Source organism: Lygodium microphyllum, chromosome 1 (assembly GCF_053477565.2).
Source record: "Lygodium microphyllum isolate KBCC chromosome 1, Lygodium_microphyllum_v1.1.10, whole genome shotgun sequence".
In the NCBI taxonomy this organism is placed as follows: Eukaryota; Viridiplantae; Streptophyta; class Polypodiopsida; order Schizaeales; family Lygodiaceae; genus Lygodium; species Lygodium microphyllum.
In genome coordinates, this window is record NC_141135.1 from 179,555,744 (window position 1) to 179,574,537 (window position 18,794).

The 18,794-nt window shown below is 40.6% G+C and overlaps 1 pseudogene; it reads right to left on the minus strand.

Moving 5' to 3' along the window:
- Positions 1 to 14,572: 14,572 nt before the first annotated feature.
- LOC148042037 (uncharacterized) lies at positions 14,573 to 17,228 on the minus strand (annotated as a pseudogene).
- Positions 17,229 to 18,794: the final 1,566 nt, after the last annotated feature.

The window sequence follows — 18,794 nt, forward strand, 5'->3', positions numbered from 1 at the left end:
GCTTGGTTGCATAAGCTACTTTATGATATGCATCAGCCTACAGATGGGCCAGTTGACATTTATTGTGACAACATGAGTAGTATACACTTGGCAAATAACCCAGTATATCATGCTAGAACAAAGCACATTGAGGTACATTATCACTATGTGTGGGAGAGGGTTTTACTAGGTATTATTGATCTAGTTTATGTCAGCACAGAGGATTAGGTAGCTGACATTTTTACGAAGGCATTGGGCGTAGAGAAGCTGTGCAAGTTCAGAGACCTGCTTGGTGTACAGGAATTGGGATTGAGCTCGAGGGGGAGTGTTGAGATATCGAGCTCCACTTGTGATATGCCAGGGCGATCGTTGTGCATTTATGTCACCGACTTGTTAGTTACAGATGCGGTTGGTACACCGCCCATGAATAATAGCTAGATAACAGCTATCCTTATCTACTCTAGTTCGTGGTTCAATTTGTATGCCACCTTAGTTATTTGAGTTTGGTTTGAGACCCATATATAGGGTTCTTCTATTTCTTTGTATGAGAGTTCTTTTGGCTTACACAATTAAGAAGAGGAAAACTATTTTCAACCTCCACCTTTGTGTGTATTCCCCCATTGTGTAAGTGAGAAAGCTACAAGTGAGACTCCTTCCTTCTCTCCCACAATCTTGACAATTTGTAGATCAAGCCAAGATCTTTTACAGGTGATGCTACCTGCTAGACACACAAATTTGTGTAGTAGCTGTGTTTTGAATGAGTTACTTGCATGGTGGCAAGGCTCAATACTTCAAGGGAGGTAGAAGTTTCATCCAGGAGAAGAGGAGTGATGCTCAAAGAAGAGGAGCTATTGGATGAAAGGGTGGCATTACTTGACTTGGATGGAATCCTATTTATACACTCTTCAACATCATACTATAGAATGGAGGAGATGAAGAGTGCAATGAAGAATCTTGCTGAAAGTATGCAATAGGGGATTTTTTTTTGCTTGAAGGTTACTAGCTCAAAACAATCTTGGGAAGGGGAGGGGGCAGTGGGGGGGACCTCTTGACTAAAGGTAGGGTAGGTGGTTATAGAAGGTTGACAAGGGCAGTTTACTAGATGTACTCTTCAAACAAGACAAGTTAAAGCCTATTTCAAGAGGTTGCCACATACATGAGAGAATTAGAGAGCTACCATGATTTGGAAACAGAAGGCAAATGAATCTATGGAGTAATAATGAAGTAGGCCTATGAAATTGTGATGAAAGTAGATTGGCCAATGCATGCATCACTTTTTTTGTATGATTCTGGTTTGTATCCTATTATTTTGAGACAACCCTATATTACCTCTAGACAGATGGAAACCAAAGTCATGGATGATGAATCTGCCTACATCAGGGTTAGAAGTAAAGAAAGGAAAAAGATTACACAATTCTTAACACTTTGTATTAACCATATATGGAACAGAGAAACACTATGAGATTTTTATTTGCCCTTGAAAGAGTTAGATTTTCATTAAGTACCATTATGAGTTAGGAAGTTTGTGTGGTATGGCAAGGGGAAAGCTCTCACCTTTAGGCGATTGTGCTTTTTCTTGTGGATTTATTGGTTAATCTACAAAAGGTTCCATAAGCTATTAGAAAGTGATAGAGTTGAGCAAAGATGCTAGAGAGTATGTTTACATGAAAGAAAAAGAGTTGAGAAGTCATGGTTTATTACAGGATGATGAGAATATTCCAAGATTTATGTTATTCTTTCATGTTCAGATACTATTGCAAAAATTTAAAATTTTCTAAAACCAAAGAGGACAAATGATTCTAGTCTTATTTAAGTGCATTTCTTAGATATGTATTTTGTCACTGTCGACTTTGTGCAGCAAAAATAGTTGTGTTTTGAAGAGAGGGATAAAGCTAGAGTTGAGATAAAGTATAAAACAATGGATAAGAAGGTAAAACATGTTGCAAGTATATTTCCTCTAGATAGTGATGAGCACATAGAGAGGGTTGTAAGGTAGCCAAACTTGAGGAACCCAAAGAATATTGGACACAAGTTTTCAGCAGAGTCATTAAAGGTGCTAAAGATTGGAAATGAGGAGTTTCTTGTTCCCATAGAGAAACAAATTTTTAAGGAGATGATTGCAAGGCATGGTAGGGCATTTTCTTTCCACCCACATGAGATTGAATGTGTTGATTAAGAGATTGTAGCTCCTATGGTTATCTTCACAATATCTCATATTCCTTGGAATCTTTGACCTATTATAATTCCTAGAGCCCATCTACCAAATCTTATTGACGTACTGAATGAGAAGATGAGAATGGGGATACTCAAGCCTTCTTTTGGACCTTATTCAAAGTGATGGTTTACAGTGCCCAAAAAGAATAGAGCTCTCAAAATTATCCAGGGCATGCAACTAGTGAATAAAGTAACCATCAAGAATATTAGAATAGGGCTAATAGTGGGTGAGTTTATTAAGGCTTTTGAAGGTAGAGGTATTTAGTGTCTAGGTGATCTTTACTCATGATATGACCAATTCAAGTTGGTTTTGAGAAGGAGAGATTTAACTTCTATGAAAACTTCCTTGGACTTGGTCAGGATGTGTACTCTATTGTAGGAGGGAGCTACAAAATTTGTGGCTCACATGATGGATGTGATGAACATAGTCCTTAGAGATTATATCCCTCAATTGATGATGCCATTTTTTCATGATATGCCAATTAAAGGATGTGTAGAGAAAGAGAAGAATGAGGCATTGAATAGCTAGGCCTACTTGGCCTATAGGATTTTTATTGCAATGTATGTAACAGGTTATGAAAAAATTCTATCGAGATCAGAGGAATTGAACTTGACACTATTAAGACCAAAGTCAGTGTTTGGAGTAAATAAGGAACTCATAGTTGGGCATATGTGTGGTCCATATGGATGGATACCTTTCCCTAATCAAGTTGATACTATAGAAAAGATTGTGGAAAGTCTTTCATAAGTGTCAAAGGTCTAGAGATTTATTGGTGCATGTGCCTTCTATATGATTTAGATTCCACACTTTGCTCATATTCTAGATCAACCCCATATCAGTTGCTTGAGAAAGGGTAGGAATCCCATGGGGGTAAGAGATAGTAGGCTGAAGGGAGATTCAAGAAGAGTAATTTATAACAGACAAGGGGTTTGAAGAAATAGAAGATGTGGAAGAATACTCATAGAGGTGAAGCTTGTCAATTTATTTTTGCATCATCGTGAGAAGATAAATCCCTTGTAGAGCAAAAACGTGCATAACACAATAGCTTCCTCTCTCTTGCTCAGACAACCAATCTGATGCTTCTATTGGCTCCCAAAGGGGGGTAAAATATCAAGACAGTTGGTCAAAATACTCCCAGATCACTCCTTATTCTTCTCTTAGTTCTTTGGAGTGTTGTTTGTTGCTTGTAAACTGCATCATGTGTTGCATGATTTCACCAATCCTTCTTTTTGCATTAAATCCTTAAAAATTTATTGAAAGCCACTTTCTTTTTTTACATGTCATCCTATTCTAAAAGTTTTCTACAACTTTTGGATATTTAGAAGAAATAATATCAAAAATAGGCTAAACTTGTCCAAAAATCTAGTATTTTTGAACCATCCACACTACGAACATTGACACTAATGACTAATATGGCATTGGCTCTCTAGATTAATATGATGCACTCTATAGTTTTTCACACTGTGTTCACATAGCGTCATGACATCCACCCCCTCTTAACATGCAAATCCTCTAACATGTGCCAAAGTCTTATGGATCTGCAATGTCCGAAGAAGTATCCTTTTCCCTGTCAATGTCTTCATCTTCTACCTCTTTTCTTCCATATTCTCATCTTCATACTCAATATATCCAAATCCTTCAACTCATATGTTGAAGACGCCCTATGTTTAAAAAGCTTGATATGCTTTTCAGCCACCCATAGAATCCTTAGAGCCATCCCATCCATCTCATTTAATGAATAAGTAGTATTGTCAAAAACAAACCATACCACATATGGATCAACCACTGCTTTTCCATCTTTGGACTCGCATTATGCTGATTTTCCAAGCTTCTGTCATAGACTAGCACCCAATCCCTCCTATATAGCTTGTGGTCAAAGTCTTTTTTCTTTTCAAACCTCTTATTGTTCTTGATCCTTGTAGTTGTTAGCTTTTTCATGGTTGTCTCAATGACTTCACGCCTTCTTCTAACTCTCTAATACATAGGATCATCAACTCCTCTCTATTTGAACCCTCTTCCCATGGTAGAACACTCCAAGTAGAAATAGTCTCCTCAATAGGCATGATTAGCTATTGTCCATACATTAATTGAGTAGACATATACCTTGTAACTACACTATGAGTGGTCCTATCAACCCATAAATGAAAGGGTAACATTATTGTCCACTCTTTCATCCTACCCTTGCATGACTTTGCTAATGCCTTAATGATAGGCTAATGACCTCTTTCACTTTTGCCATTTGCTTTTGGATTGTAGGCTGAAGTTAAAGCCAGCTTGATATCCAATCATGAAAATAAGTCACAAGCCTCATCCACATCCAATTCTCCTCTATCTACAACCACTTTACTAACACAACCATACCTACAAAAGACTTCTTCCAATACGAACTTGCAGACTGCTTGAGTAGTCTTTGTACTAAGAGCTCAATCTTCCACTTGATTTGTCAAGTCTTCTCATGAAAGCACAAGATATCTCATATTCCATAAACATGTAGGCATGGTAACCAAATCAACTATCCATTTTTAATACATAGACAATGGATAGGTCAATTGGAACCCATCTCTATGCTTTACCATGGAATACATCTGGCAGTCACTGCATGATTCCACATAATGCTCCACATCTTTATACATGTTCTGCCCACCAATACTTCTCTTTGATCTTGGCAAATGTGCCCAAAATCTTCTATGTATAGCTCATAAAATTTCATGAAACTTCTGTATCACATGTTGTTGAGAAGCCCTATCTCCCAATACACGTATTGGAGCTCCTCTCTTTTTCTTTGCATGCTTCCAGAAATTGTGTTCTCATTGAAGCATAACACTAATGATGATTTCTCTCTACTACCCATCTCTTCTTCATGATGAAAACTCTTTTCTTGTTGTTGAAATTCCATGTTTCAATAGTTGTACCTCTGTATTTGCTATTATGATAGCTGTACCTGCATTAATGATAGCTATACTCACATTTATGTTAGTTATACTTGCTATTTTTAGATATAATGTATCTAAACTGACAATAACTACATACTCATTCCCTTCTATCATAAAGTCATTTTCAACACCTATCATATCATCCTCTTCATCTTCTATCCACTCCTCTTCATCTTCAAACCTTGCACATGAAAGCATGTCAGCCCCACGGGGTTTTCTCTACCTCCAATATGCTAAAAATCAAGGTTAAGGGACTTATATATGCAATCCACCATAACATGGCAATATCACTAGTTGATCAATTTACTATCATGCCCAATAGAGGTAGACAATCAGTCTCTATCACTACATGAGCTCCCATAAAATACTCCCTATCGCACTTAAGGGTTGTCACTACACCTCAAAGATCTCTTTTGACTTGAGAATACCGCTGTTGCCATTCATTGAGGACCTTTCCTCCAAACCAAATGGCATACCTATTCCCATCAGCATTATCCTAACCCATTGCCCAAGCAATGTCAATTTCGCTTGTATCCATGGTGTGAGAATAATAGGCTACCCATTCTCATAATGTCCTCTCTTTAGTGTTGAGGCTGAAATTAATAAGCTCTTTAACTTCTGAACTACCCTCGTATGTTGTTTACCCCACTAAATCTTTTTTCCCTTTTCTCAAAAGCTGATATAAACTTTCAACCACATGAGCAAAATGCAGAATCCATATCAAGTAAAAGACATAGGCACCCAAAAATCTTCTTACCTTGGATACATTCGAATATGTCTCCTACATCCTGCTTATGGCATAAAACTTTATTGGTGAGGGATTTCTTTCATATGGTCCACACATGTGCCCAACAACTAATAATTTCTCCACTTGAAAAACCAACTTTTATCCTGATAGAGTTAAATGCACCTCTTCAAGATGGCTCAAAATCCTATCATAATCAACAATATGATCAACCACAAACCTTCTATATCCTTGCTCATTCAGCTCTTCATTATTCTCATGGATATCACACTGTTTTATTGCCACATCATCAAGAAAGTATAAGGTTAGCTAAGGGATATACTCCCTCAAGACTTTATGCATAGCATTCATCATATGTGCCATTGAATTGGTTGCTCCCTATGGAAGCGTACACATCCTAACCAATCCAAGCATTGTCTTCGTGGAAGTGATATCCTACCTTTCCAAAGTAAGCTAGAACTGATCATATTGTTGGGGGTAAAGGTGCCTCCGCCTAGCCGCCCATGTATTACTACATTGACAGTACCCGCCACTGCACACTACAAGTGGCGAGCACCCATCACAGTCACTTATTCTTTATTCTTTTGGTGACAGTTTGAATAAAGGAAGGTCTGGCCACACATTGTGGTTGTTGGAGTTCCCATTTGTGTCTCTCTCTCTTCTTGCTCTTGCTCTTCGCCATAGCTCACTTCCAAGAAATATTTGATCCTTCTCACCTTTCAACTGGTATCAGAGTGAGGCTTCCCAACTTCCCGAGCTTGGTTCTTGGCATTCTTAGCTTCCATTCAAATACCTACAACATTGGGTCTCCTTCCCGGCAGCCATAGCTGACCTTCCCGAGCTCCCATCACTCCCCGGCTTCCCAAGCACCTTTCCGGCCTATTGAGGCACCCTCAAGGCATTGCTACAAAGGTATTGAAGTGTTATTTTAGTGTTTTTCTTCAGTTCTTAGGTTGCAGTCAAACAAGCTAGCCATAGCTCAAACCCTTGGAGATTGGATCTTGCTCCCTCTTATATTTGGGCACTTGAGGCTTGTTGTGAGCCTCCTTGGGCACCCCCCGGAGCCTCCAACCACTACCATTGAGGTCAGGTGGATGCACAGGAGTAGAAGAAGGGATCACAAAATTTGCACCATTTTTTTGGCTGTTCTGGACAGCATACTACAGCAGCTCACCTACTCCTCATTTATGGCTATGCCATGCTTCTTTGGGCTTGGCAATGCACTTGGAAATGGTCTCTAACTTCAGTCGAAGCCTCCTTGATCAATGGCATTAGTTTTAGGTCTAATCTGTACATTCAGAACTGTTTACAATAGTCCCACAGTCATGTTATGCAGAAGTAACATTGGCATCTAATGTTATGCTTGTTTGGACACTTCTACTTAACCGGTTTGGTAGCTATTGATGCCCGATAGTTTGGGGGATGCAAGACACATGTTATGCCCTCATTTTGGACTGATTTTATTGCTAAAAATACTCAATTTAAAACAGTAAATCATTGATGTACCACAATGTGCTGAAGCCTATTATCTCATGTCTGGTTATGCCTATTGGTTTCGGGCTATGTCTTTGGGATATGCAATGAAGTATTGACCTTCAGGGTACGACATCGAGCTTGTCTTTGATTCTAGAATGATTTTCTTGTATTAAGCTTTGACTTGGTTGTTCTTCACTGGCATTTGGCTTCAGTTGGCATGCTTTGGACTGATCTATGCCTATTTTCACTACTTGACATTTATGCCTCTTGCATTTATGCTTTGGTCAGATATGGATGCCACTTGGTTTGCCCATGATTGACAGTTACTTGGAGCTTCATATTCAGATGTATTTCAGCATTTTGGATCTACTTGGCATTACATTTGGTTGTTAGTTACATGTCTTTGAATGCTTTCAGGCTTATGCTTTACGGGTCTGAGATAGCTTGGGATTTATGCTCCGGATGTACCCTACTAGGATTTGGCATGTCTAATGCTATGTATTTGATGTATTAGAGCATTGCTTGCTCTCTTTGCATCTGACTTCACTTCCAATGGGAGCCTCTTGGTATATTCGAATGTATAGAGAGTCTTATTTACAGATGAGCTTGAGCTTGTGGGACAGTTACATGCATTTACTCTCTTGAGAGCTTTATGTCTACAATTTTTCTGTAGTGGGCTGACTTGATATGCCTACTGGGACAAGCACCTATCTCTGTCACAAGTTTTTCAGTTTTTTATGCATCTTGGATGGTTATGTATTGAGCTTCTTGCTCTATCAGTTATGCTTGTGCTTGGTCTCTTCTCTTACCCTGAGACCCATTACATGCATGACTTTTGAACCTATGAGATGTCTCTTGCCTGACAAGTTATTGGTTTGATAGTACTTGGTACCTTCTTGCCCCTGTGGAAACTCACTGTTGGACGTATCTTGCTACTTGGCAGTTGCAACGACATATGTATCAGTGATTGCTTCATTTTGGGACAATTTTACATACTGTTGTCATTTATTACAACAAGTAAAAATATGTAGATTTTGAGCACTTCTATGAGGGTAACGCTTACTATTTGATGTTATCTTAGTCATATTTGGTGGACAGGTGCTTCTCTTGGTGAAATCCACCCTTTTAGCCAGTTTTAGCAGTGGTTTTAGTACATTTTTTGCTAATTACAGCAACATGCAATTTTACTATTTTGCTTTGATTTGGGACAATATGGCTAGTCATTTGAAAGATACAACTCTCTTTAACATTGCCAAGTTGAATGGTACCAACTATGGGTATTGGAAGTCCCAAATATGGTAGGTTTTGGTGGAGAAGTTGTAGATTAAACCCTTGCATTTCAAATGTGTCAAACCTGAGGATATGGATTATGATATTTGGATGGAAGTTGATGAGTTATGCAAGTCTACCATTATTTTTTCACTCTCAGAAGAGGTCCATCATAATGTTGTTGAATATTAGAATCAGCGTGCATGGGATTTATGGGAGAAGATTTAGGAGCTTTATGTGTAGTAGAGTCTTGCATCACAGATGTATTGGCTGAAGCAGTTAATGGACCTTTGCATGAAGGAGGAGACCTCCCTTTCATCTCATTTTAGTTAGTTTCATGCTATCATGAAGAGTCTGTTGTCACAGGGTATTGAATTCAAAGACAACTTGCATGCGTTGTTTCTGCTTGGCACCTTGCCTGAATCATGGGATGTATTCTGTACTGCCATATGTAGAATAAACTTGATGGGCTGAAAATCAAAGATGTTGAGACTACTTTATTGATTGAGGAAATCAACATGAGAAACAATGATTCTTCCCGCTCTTCACATGCATTGACCATTAGAGGTGGCAGAAATGGCAGGCATGCTAATGATCATAAGGGCAGGGACTCTCAGAAGTGCAGGCCCAAGTCACATGGTCGCAGTAAGTCCCATGGATGGAAGTTTGATCAGACTTGTCATTATTGTGGAAAAGCAAGAAATATTAGGCCGTAGTGGCAGGAAATGTGCGATGATAAGCGCAAGGAAAAGGGAAAAGAAAAAGTGCAGGAAAATTCTTATGAGTGTAGTATTGTACCTGCAAAGTCCAGTGTGAAGATAGAAGAGGTTAATGTCATGCAGGCCACTGATTCAAATGATGATTACATACTTGTAGCTTCTTCATGTGATGCCTTATAGGCTTTTGAGATACATTTTATGTATATGGAGTGCTGGCTCTTGGATTCAGATGCATCCTTTCATGTGGCATCCCGTCGAGATTGGTTTCATACCTATCATACCATGTCTGGTTCTATGCATCTTGGTGATGACAGGTCTCCTGACATTGTGGGCATTACACGGGGGATTCATTAGTAGTAATAAGGAGACGTCACTTGCGTGTGAGAAATATATGAAAATACCCCTTATCTACCCCCTATTTATGGGACCTTACCTTATAAAATGTACCTTCCCTCCCTTAAATAACCCCCCTCCCTTACACTCACGTGGTACCATACGGTAAACCCTAGTGGACCCCCCGAGGGGCATTGGAGATGTTAGGCTGTAGTTTCCTTCTGGCAGTTCTTTTTTTTGCATGATGTATGCCATGTACTTTCGTTGACTCGCAGCCTTATGTCAACTAGACAGCTTGATGATGCAGGGTATTTTGTGTCTTTTGGAGACTCTGCATGGGAGATTACTCATGGTAGGCTTGTACTTGCAAGAGGTGCCAAGTTTGGCAACCTCTATCCATTATTTGAATTAGGAGCTACATTGGATCATGTTTTTTCTGTGGGTTCTATCTCCCATGTATCCCTATGGCATGCTCCTTTGGGGCATATGTCTCTTAAAGGAATGAAAATGCTATGTGCTTTGCAGTATCTTCCGCCTTTTGACTCTTTGCATTTTGATTCTTGTGATCATTGTTTGTATGGCAGGTAGACTAGAAATATGCATAAAATTTCTGGTAAGAAATGCATGGTGAGCCCTTCACTCTTGTGCACTTAGATATATGTGGGCCCATGCCCTGTCAGTCACTTGGTGGGGCAAAGTACTTTGTTACTTTCATAGATGATTACTCATGTAAGGTTTGGGCTTATCCCATAAAAAGAAAATCCGATGTCTTAGACACATTTCAGCGTTGACTTGCATTGGCAGAGGAGTCTAGGAAAATGCTCAAATGCCTAAGGTCAGATAATGGGGGTGAGTATGTATCATATGCTTTTGATCAGTTTTGTGATAAGCCAGGTATTAAGCGTCAGTTGACCGCTCCTTACACCCCACCTCAGAATGGTATGGCTGAATGCATGAATAGGACCATTTAGGAAAGTGTCCGTAGCATGCTTAGCTAGGCTAGCTTACTGCAACACTTTTGGGATGAGGCAGTTACTATTACCGTGCATCTCATTAACAAGTCACCTAGTAGTGGCATAGACTTTTAGGTTACAAAGGAGGTATGGGCAGGCAAGTCCCCCCTCTTATGATCATTTGTGTGTCTTTGGATGTGAGGCATTCTGCCATGTGCCCAAGGACAAACACAATAAGATAGATCCTAAAGGTGTCAAATGCATTTTCATTGGCTATAGAGATGTAGGAGAGATGGGTTACCGTCTATGTGATCCACAGGCATGGAAAGTGATCTACAGTCATGATGTCATCTTTCATGAGGACAAAATGCATATGCAACCTGAAACAATGGTTGAGGTATGTAGAGTTATCTTTTAGGAGGAGACACCTACTCCCATTCAGCCCACTCCATGGCTAGCTAGACAGCGTGCAACATCACCTGATGCTCATGGCTCAGATGTTAAACATGCTGATGTTAGACAAGATGTTGGTCAAGTAGCAGAGCATGGATTGAGGCATTCTACTAGAGATAGATAACCTCCTAACCATTTTTCACCCTCTATGGATTATGTACTAGTTACAGATGTAGGAGAGCCTCTCACTTATGATGAGGCTATGCGCAGGGGTGATTGTAACTCTTGGGAGAGGGCTATGTAGTTTGAGCTTGACTCATTGCATAAGAATCAGACTTAGGATTTGGTTTCCTTACCTCAGGGTAAGAAGGCTTTGCCATGCAAGTGGGTATACAAGCTGAAAAGTGCCCCTGGACACCCCAAGCCGGCATACAAGGCTTGATTGGTTGCTAAGGGTTTTAAGTAGGAACATGGTGTTAACTTTTATGAAGTCGTTTCTCCTGTGGTCAAGGATACCATCGTACACTTAGTCTTGGCCTTGGTTGCACATCTTGACGTGGACTTGTACTAAATGAATGTCAAGATGACTTTTTTACATGGGGACTTGCATGATGAGATTTACATGCAGCAGCCTAAGGGCTTTGCACACCCTGGCAGGGAACACCTAGTGTGCAAACTAAAGAAGAGTCCATATTGCTTGAAGCATGCGCCTAGGGAATTGTACCATAAGTTTGATGCATGCATGCAATCACAGGGCTACAACCGCAGTGCTATGGATCCGTACTTGTACATGAAGAAAGCCCGTGATGGTTCTTTACTGATTTTGGTACTCTATGTGGATGATATGCTTTTAGAAGGGACAACTCATGAGGAGCTAGATGCTCTTAAGGCTCAACTCAAGAAGAGCTTTGAGATGAAAGATTTGGGAGAGGCCTCTCATATACTTGGTATGTGCATTACGCGTGATAGATCTCAAGGACTACTCTATTTGCCACAGAGGAAGTACATTCATAAAGTCCTTGAGCGCTTCCGCATGTAGGATGTTAAGCTTATTGGCTGTCCATTACCTTCTCATGTGAAGGTTTCATAAGCCGATTGTCCACAGATAGATGAGTAGAGGGCCGATATGGCCAAGATTCCCTATGCGTCAATCGTGGAAAGTCTTATGTATGCCATGATAGCCACACGTCTAGATATTGCTTTTGCAGTTGAGGTTGTGGCACCTTATATGGCTACACCTAGCAAGAAACATTGGGATTCCATGAAGGGTATCATGAGGTACCTGAAGGGAACAACATATATATATCTTTGTTATGGCAGCCAGGATATAGGAGTCGTGGGGTACACTGACTTTGATTATGTAGGACTTGTACATAGTAGGAAGTCCACTTCTGGCTATGTGTTCATTTATACTGGAGGGGTTATCTCTTGGATATCCAGGGCACATAACTATACGACTCTTTCTACTATAGAGGCCCAATATATTGTAGCCATAGAGGCTTGTAAGGAGAATATCTGGTTAGGCTATTTGATTGCAGACCTTGGTATGACACATGTTATGCCTACACTGTATTCGAGTTCTATGAGTTCCATTCAGTTGGCCAAGAATCTGGTCTTCCATGCGAAGACAAAACATATTGAGGTGAGGTATCACTTCATTTGTGAGGTCGTAGAGGACAGGTCTGTTGACCTTGTCAAGATTCCAACTGAGTAGAATCCTGCAGACTTGCTCATGAAAAGCCTCACTACCGAGTGCTTTGCCTTCCTCACGAGATTCATGGGCATTGGATGACATGATGTCTTTTTTCTCATCCTGTTGTATATGTGTACATGTTGTACTGTCTTTTCTTTTTCTCTCTCATTGGGGCAAATTTATCTTTAAGTGGAAGGTTGTTGGGGGTAGACGCGGCTCCGCCTAGCCGCCTGTATATTACTACACTGACAGTACCCGCCACTGCACACTACAGGTGGTGGGTGCCCATCACAGTCACTTATTTTTTATTCTTTTAGTGACAATTTGAATAAAGGAAGGCCCCGCCACACATTGTGGTTGTTGGAGTACCCATTTTTATCTCTCTCTCTTCTTGCTCTTGCTCTCCGCCATAGCTCACTTCCAAGCAAGCTTTGATCCTTCTCACCTTTCACATATTTTGAATATATATCACCCATAGAGTAAATTGCCTTTCTTGCAAATGCTTCTACAAATTCATCCACTATCGGGCCTGATTCAACATTCCTTATGGTGACTTTAATAACTGGTCGTAAATGCTATATAAACCTCAAAGCACCATTCTTCTTTGGAATAATAAACCACCGATTTGAATATAGAGGTGAAGAAGGATCCAAATTCTACATTCTGATCTTCTCGTTCAAAAGCTCCAATAGCTTAGGAAAATATGCCAGAGGCACTGGAATAGGCTTTAAATTCCATGGCACATGAGGTACTATAAAGATCACCATAGGTGCAACTATGGTCAGCAAATCAACACATACAATTTCATCTAGCTAAAACACAAAGGATTTACCATGCCTTGCCAACATCTACATGAAACAAGCTCTTTCTATAGGTAAAATAAAGCTTGTATCACCAAATTTTAGCTCTTGTAAAGTTTCAACTGTAAATTTATGTCCTACTTCATGTGGATCCCATAAACTAGGCTATTGAGTCACTTTTTCAGCCAACCCATCACTTTCAAGTCAGTAAAGGCAAAGCCATAGGCTTAAAATTATTTGCAATTGTTTTGTACTTTGTATCCACCCTTGCTTCAACCCTATTCATCGAGCAAAAAATGAGGAGGTGCATTGACACTTCCCTCTATTTGACAGTTTTTGCATTAGTTTCAAGGCTTTTATTAAGCCTAAGGTTTGAAACATTAAAATAATTAGTTCATCTTTTTGTGTTCACATGGTCCCACAAGTGGATATTTCACTTTTGAGGGGGCAAACGAACTTTGATTTGCAATCCGACTGGACAGGCAGCTACGTGGTGTTGAACTCCATCAATCTGGCCTCTCCCACGTACTTCATGGCTTTTCAATCGAGTAGCTACTTTTTAACGCCGAACCTTGCGAGGATTGAATGGGGGGTCAAACGACCTCCAATTGACAAACCGAGACTTGCATTGGATTCCTAATGTCGAAATGCATCTAGAAAAACTCTAATTTGGCCATCTACCACTATTTGATTTTGTTGAAAATTGCGAGGAAGACGAGAGACGAAAGGAAGAGAGGAGAGAAGAGAGATATGAGACACTAGAAGTGGAACCCGAGAAGTGTGTCAATTGAGCACACATGATAGGAATATATAGAGGGGACCTAGGGTGCTATATATAGACAGACTATATATAGCTAACATCCCCCGCTCAAATAAAGATCCCTTACTATGGATGAAAAAACCCTTGGGGGCTCAAGGGAAATACCCATAGCTCTATATAGGCCTACTGTTATATTAATATTCAAAATATAAAATTACAAAGTTGAACTTACAAGAGCCTATTCATAGGCATCAAAGGAGCTACATCACTCGTGAATTATAACATCACCGGAGAAGGAGCTACATCACTCCTGAATTACAACAGCCTATTCAGAGGCATCAAAAGAGCTTTATCACTCCTAAATATACAACATGTAAAATAAGGATAAGCGACATCACTGCAAAAGATAAAATCTCCAAGAAATTCCTTCAATTGAACTTGGGATGTAAGCAGTATATGTGTAACATCAAAACTTAAAGAAAAACATTACAATGACATTACACAAGGTCTATAGAGACGGCTCGCGACGCCGCTCTATAGACAACATAATACATGTGGGGCCCCATGAACAGAATATAAATAAAACAATTTGTCATCAGCTGGAATATAGATGCTCATCAGCTGGAAAGAATATAAACGAAATAATGTGTCATCAGCTTGAATATAGACCCTCATCAGCTGGAAAGAATATAAACGAAACAATGTATCATCAGCTAGAATATAGACGCTCATCAATGGAATAACGAATGAGGACGATCATCATGAAGCATGGCAATATCAACATCCAAAAGTAATGTTGATGTTGAAATGTAGAGAGAGAGAGAGAGAGAGAGAGAGAGAGAGAGAGAGAGAGAGAGAGAGGAAGCTTATCTGCTAAGTGGCTCTCATAAGCTACCAAGTTTCTAAACAACCTCTCTGTATCAATTCCCACTCTTATTTTGGGCAAATACAGAATGGCCTTCTTAGCATCGAAACTTACTGAGTTCATGTAACCTGGTGCTACAGGTTGGAATTTGATACCACAAAACAACCTCTTTGTATAATCTCCCACTCTTATTTTGGGCAAATACAGAATGGCCTTTTTAGCATCGAAACTAACTGAGTTCATGTAACCTAGTGCTACAAGTTGGAATTTGATACCACAATTGTGAAGATCAACTACAGATGGGAAGTGGCTTGGTTTCTCCACTAGCTTTTGAGTTTGGGAGCCTTGAGTGGCAATGCCATATAGGCAATCCAACGAGTGCTTCCAACTGTGTATGTTGTTGACGACAACATGGAAGCTTTCCTCAGAGTTGAAATAAAATGGAAGAACCGCATAGGCTACTTTGGTGACCAGTTTTCCTAATACTTTGAGTGCTTTTGCACTTGAGTCCTGCACATTGTTGTCCTTTGTCATGCTTATTCTACTTGGATGAAACTCCAAGAAGCAAGAAAGCCCACTCCGGAAGCGATTCTAAATAGCAGATAGCTGAAGAATTTTTCAGAGGACTCCTAATAATGATCTGATTGTGCATCACCATCCATGACCAACAAACAAAACTGTATTGCATCATTAATATAGGACTCTAGAATTGGATATGTAATATTTACTTTCCCAAAAAACAGATCTAACTGTTCATTTGAAGACTTCCAAGAGCTCTACAAAAGCAGCTCCAAAAAAAACTTCTTGTATCTCAGGACTCAACAACTTGGTTTTTTAAAGATTAACTTTGTCATCTTCATCCTGAACAATCAGGACAAGCATCAAAGCCTTCTTTCTCAACTTTTGAATTGTGTCCCATCAATGCAGTTTGCTTACAGCCACTGTGAACACCACAAACATCTTGAAGGATTACTATCCTCCAACTAAGGTGTTCAATCATGCTGGATCCCTCTCACTTGTTCGTGTTCTGGATACATTGACTTCCAGCAACTCCATTGAGGGGATTATAGCCACTTTATAGCTGAGATCCAAATATTTTGAGCAAATGAAAGCCAAGCAAATTGCAGCACATTCTGGATAGATTGATCTCACAAATCTTGATGGGTGCTTCAAGTTCCAACAGATTGGGCTGCTCGAGAAAGATGGCTCTGGAATACTAGCAAAGCTACTTAATCTCTCCCTCAGAAAGCTGAACCTATTTTCCAGGCCTGGTAAACCTAACCTCAAGGAGTCTTGTAATGATATCATCTAGCAAGGAAGGGTCCATGTGGGCACGAAGGTGGGAGCTCCAACCCAGACTATGGATAGTGATAAGGTGGGTCACGAAGGTGGGAGCTCCGGTCCAGACTATGGACGGTGATAAGGTGGATTGTAGAAAGGGTCCATGTGGGCACGAAGGTGGGAGATCCAACCCAGACTACGGATGGTGATAAGGTGGATCATGTACCAGGTTCCGCGAATCGATCTATCACCTGTATGTGTGCGCACTGAGGAGCCAGATGCTAAATGCGAAGCGTCGGCTGATGAGAATCCATCACTGCTAAGGCCCAAGGATGAGAACAACATTGCATCTTTACTCACATGGAGCAGCAGCTTCTGCTATTGCATTGGAGCCACGATCAGTAGAGAGCCTTGTGGGCCGTTTCTGACACAAGAGAAGGACTGTGTACAAGCGAGATAGGGAAAAGCCCTTGGCTTTCTTTCTTACACAGGACCCGGGCTTCCAAGCTCTCCTTGCTCTTCCGAAGACCTCCACCACAAAAGAGGCTCCTGATTGTTCAGGAAGGAGCTACAATGGGGGCCGAGGTCGAGGGAAGGAGCTATGGTGGGGGCCGAGGTCGTTGTGATATGGGCCAATGGTGACAACCTAGCGAACGAAGGCATCGTGCTTGAGGCTGAGGAGGGGGCTGGAGGCCATGAAGATGGAGGGGGAGGAGTCCCACGTCCCGCACAAGAAGGTGTCGAGCATGCCCTTGATGGAGAGCACCCATTCCTTCTCCTCCAGCTCGAGCGTATTTGTGCGCTCTGATACCATGTTGGAAACTGTGAGGAAGAGGAGAGACGAAAGGAAGAGAGGAGAGAAGAGAGACATGAGACACTGGAAGTGGAAACCCAGAAGTGTGTCAACTGAGCACACATGATAGGAATATATAGAGGGGACCTGGGGCGCTATATATAGACAAACTATATATAGCTAACATATTTTTCATGAAAATTGTCTCTTTAATGCCTCTCACTTTCCGGATCCAAAATGAGCTTCAACACTTCAAGGACGGGTCCAAATCGGTTCCTACAATCCAGCTCTCATTGGCGACCATGGGATAGGGCAACTCAGTTTGTCGAATCCCATGAACAAATTTGCACATGCGTAATCATAAAGAGCATCAAGTTGATACAAAATAGATGTGCAACAAAAGACATCACAACTCTGACCCTATCCCTTGGCAAAACCGAGGCATGAAATCCATGAGGATTAGGCCTAGCATAATCTGACATAAAGCTCAAAGCTAGTCACTAACGAACTACTCCAACACGGCCAAGCTAAAAAGAACTATCAAAGAGGTCATCCTATGTGGTGGTTTGAACTATCTACCTAACTCAGGATAACTCAGTCAGGAGCTCCTCGTAGGTGAGGAATCCTATAGCCTAATCAAGAAATATTATCTTTTAGCACACTTGCCTTTTAGGCCTTTATTTTCCATACTCATGCGTGTAAAAAGAAGGGAGTTGAGCATAGTGACCCAAGGAGAACAGGGCATCAGCCTCAGGTCCTATCTCAATGCCCCAGAGCCTACCAAGCCCTCACAAGGCGACATGTAATCCTTTTTTAACGCTCACTTTTATTTTCGCTCAAACCTTCTTTTATTCTTATTTTCAACTCGATACCACCCCTAAGAAGACAAAGCATGGACCTCGGGTCTTGTCTTGTCCCAAGGAAACTACTACGCCTTCACAAGGTGATACACAACTACTCAAGGATTTTTATTTCTTTCTTTTGATATTTTTATAGGGGTTAGAACCCCTTTTTACACACTGCTATATATTTTTATTCTTCAGCTATTCAAGATTTTGCTTCTTTGCATCATCATTTTGTCTAGCAAGCTTTTCTATCTGCCTCAACTAACAGAAACTCCTAGAACGGCCGCCTACCAGGTCAACAGAATAGGGTCACTAGGATTGCTATCTAAGACAGGTTTTTTAGTGCCTGACAATGCCTTTGCAAGAGGCAATAACTACTCAAACCTCCCACAACCATACTAACCTATACATGGGACTTCATACCTTGATTGCCGATCCCCAACAAGAAAAGAAATCCCTCACAAGTAGCTAGAAATATATAGTATAAAAACAAGGTACTTACAAAGGAAAGATATACCTGCATTGGGCCACGAGAAGTGCCGATGCAGCAAAGGCTCCCCCCGAGGTTCCATGTAATCTGTCTAGCACAACACTAAAACAAAAAACGTTAACCGCACCCGCACTAAACAAACAAATATCCCTCTTGGCCTAAAATGGATAGGTCATTCTAATCCATGTAATACATGGTCTTCTTGGCATATACACCACATCCTATCAAACTAACCAAGACACTAAAGATAGC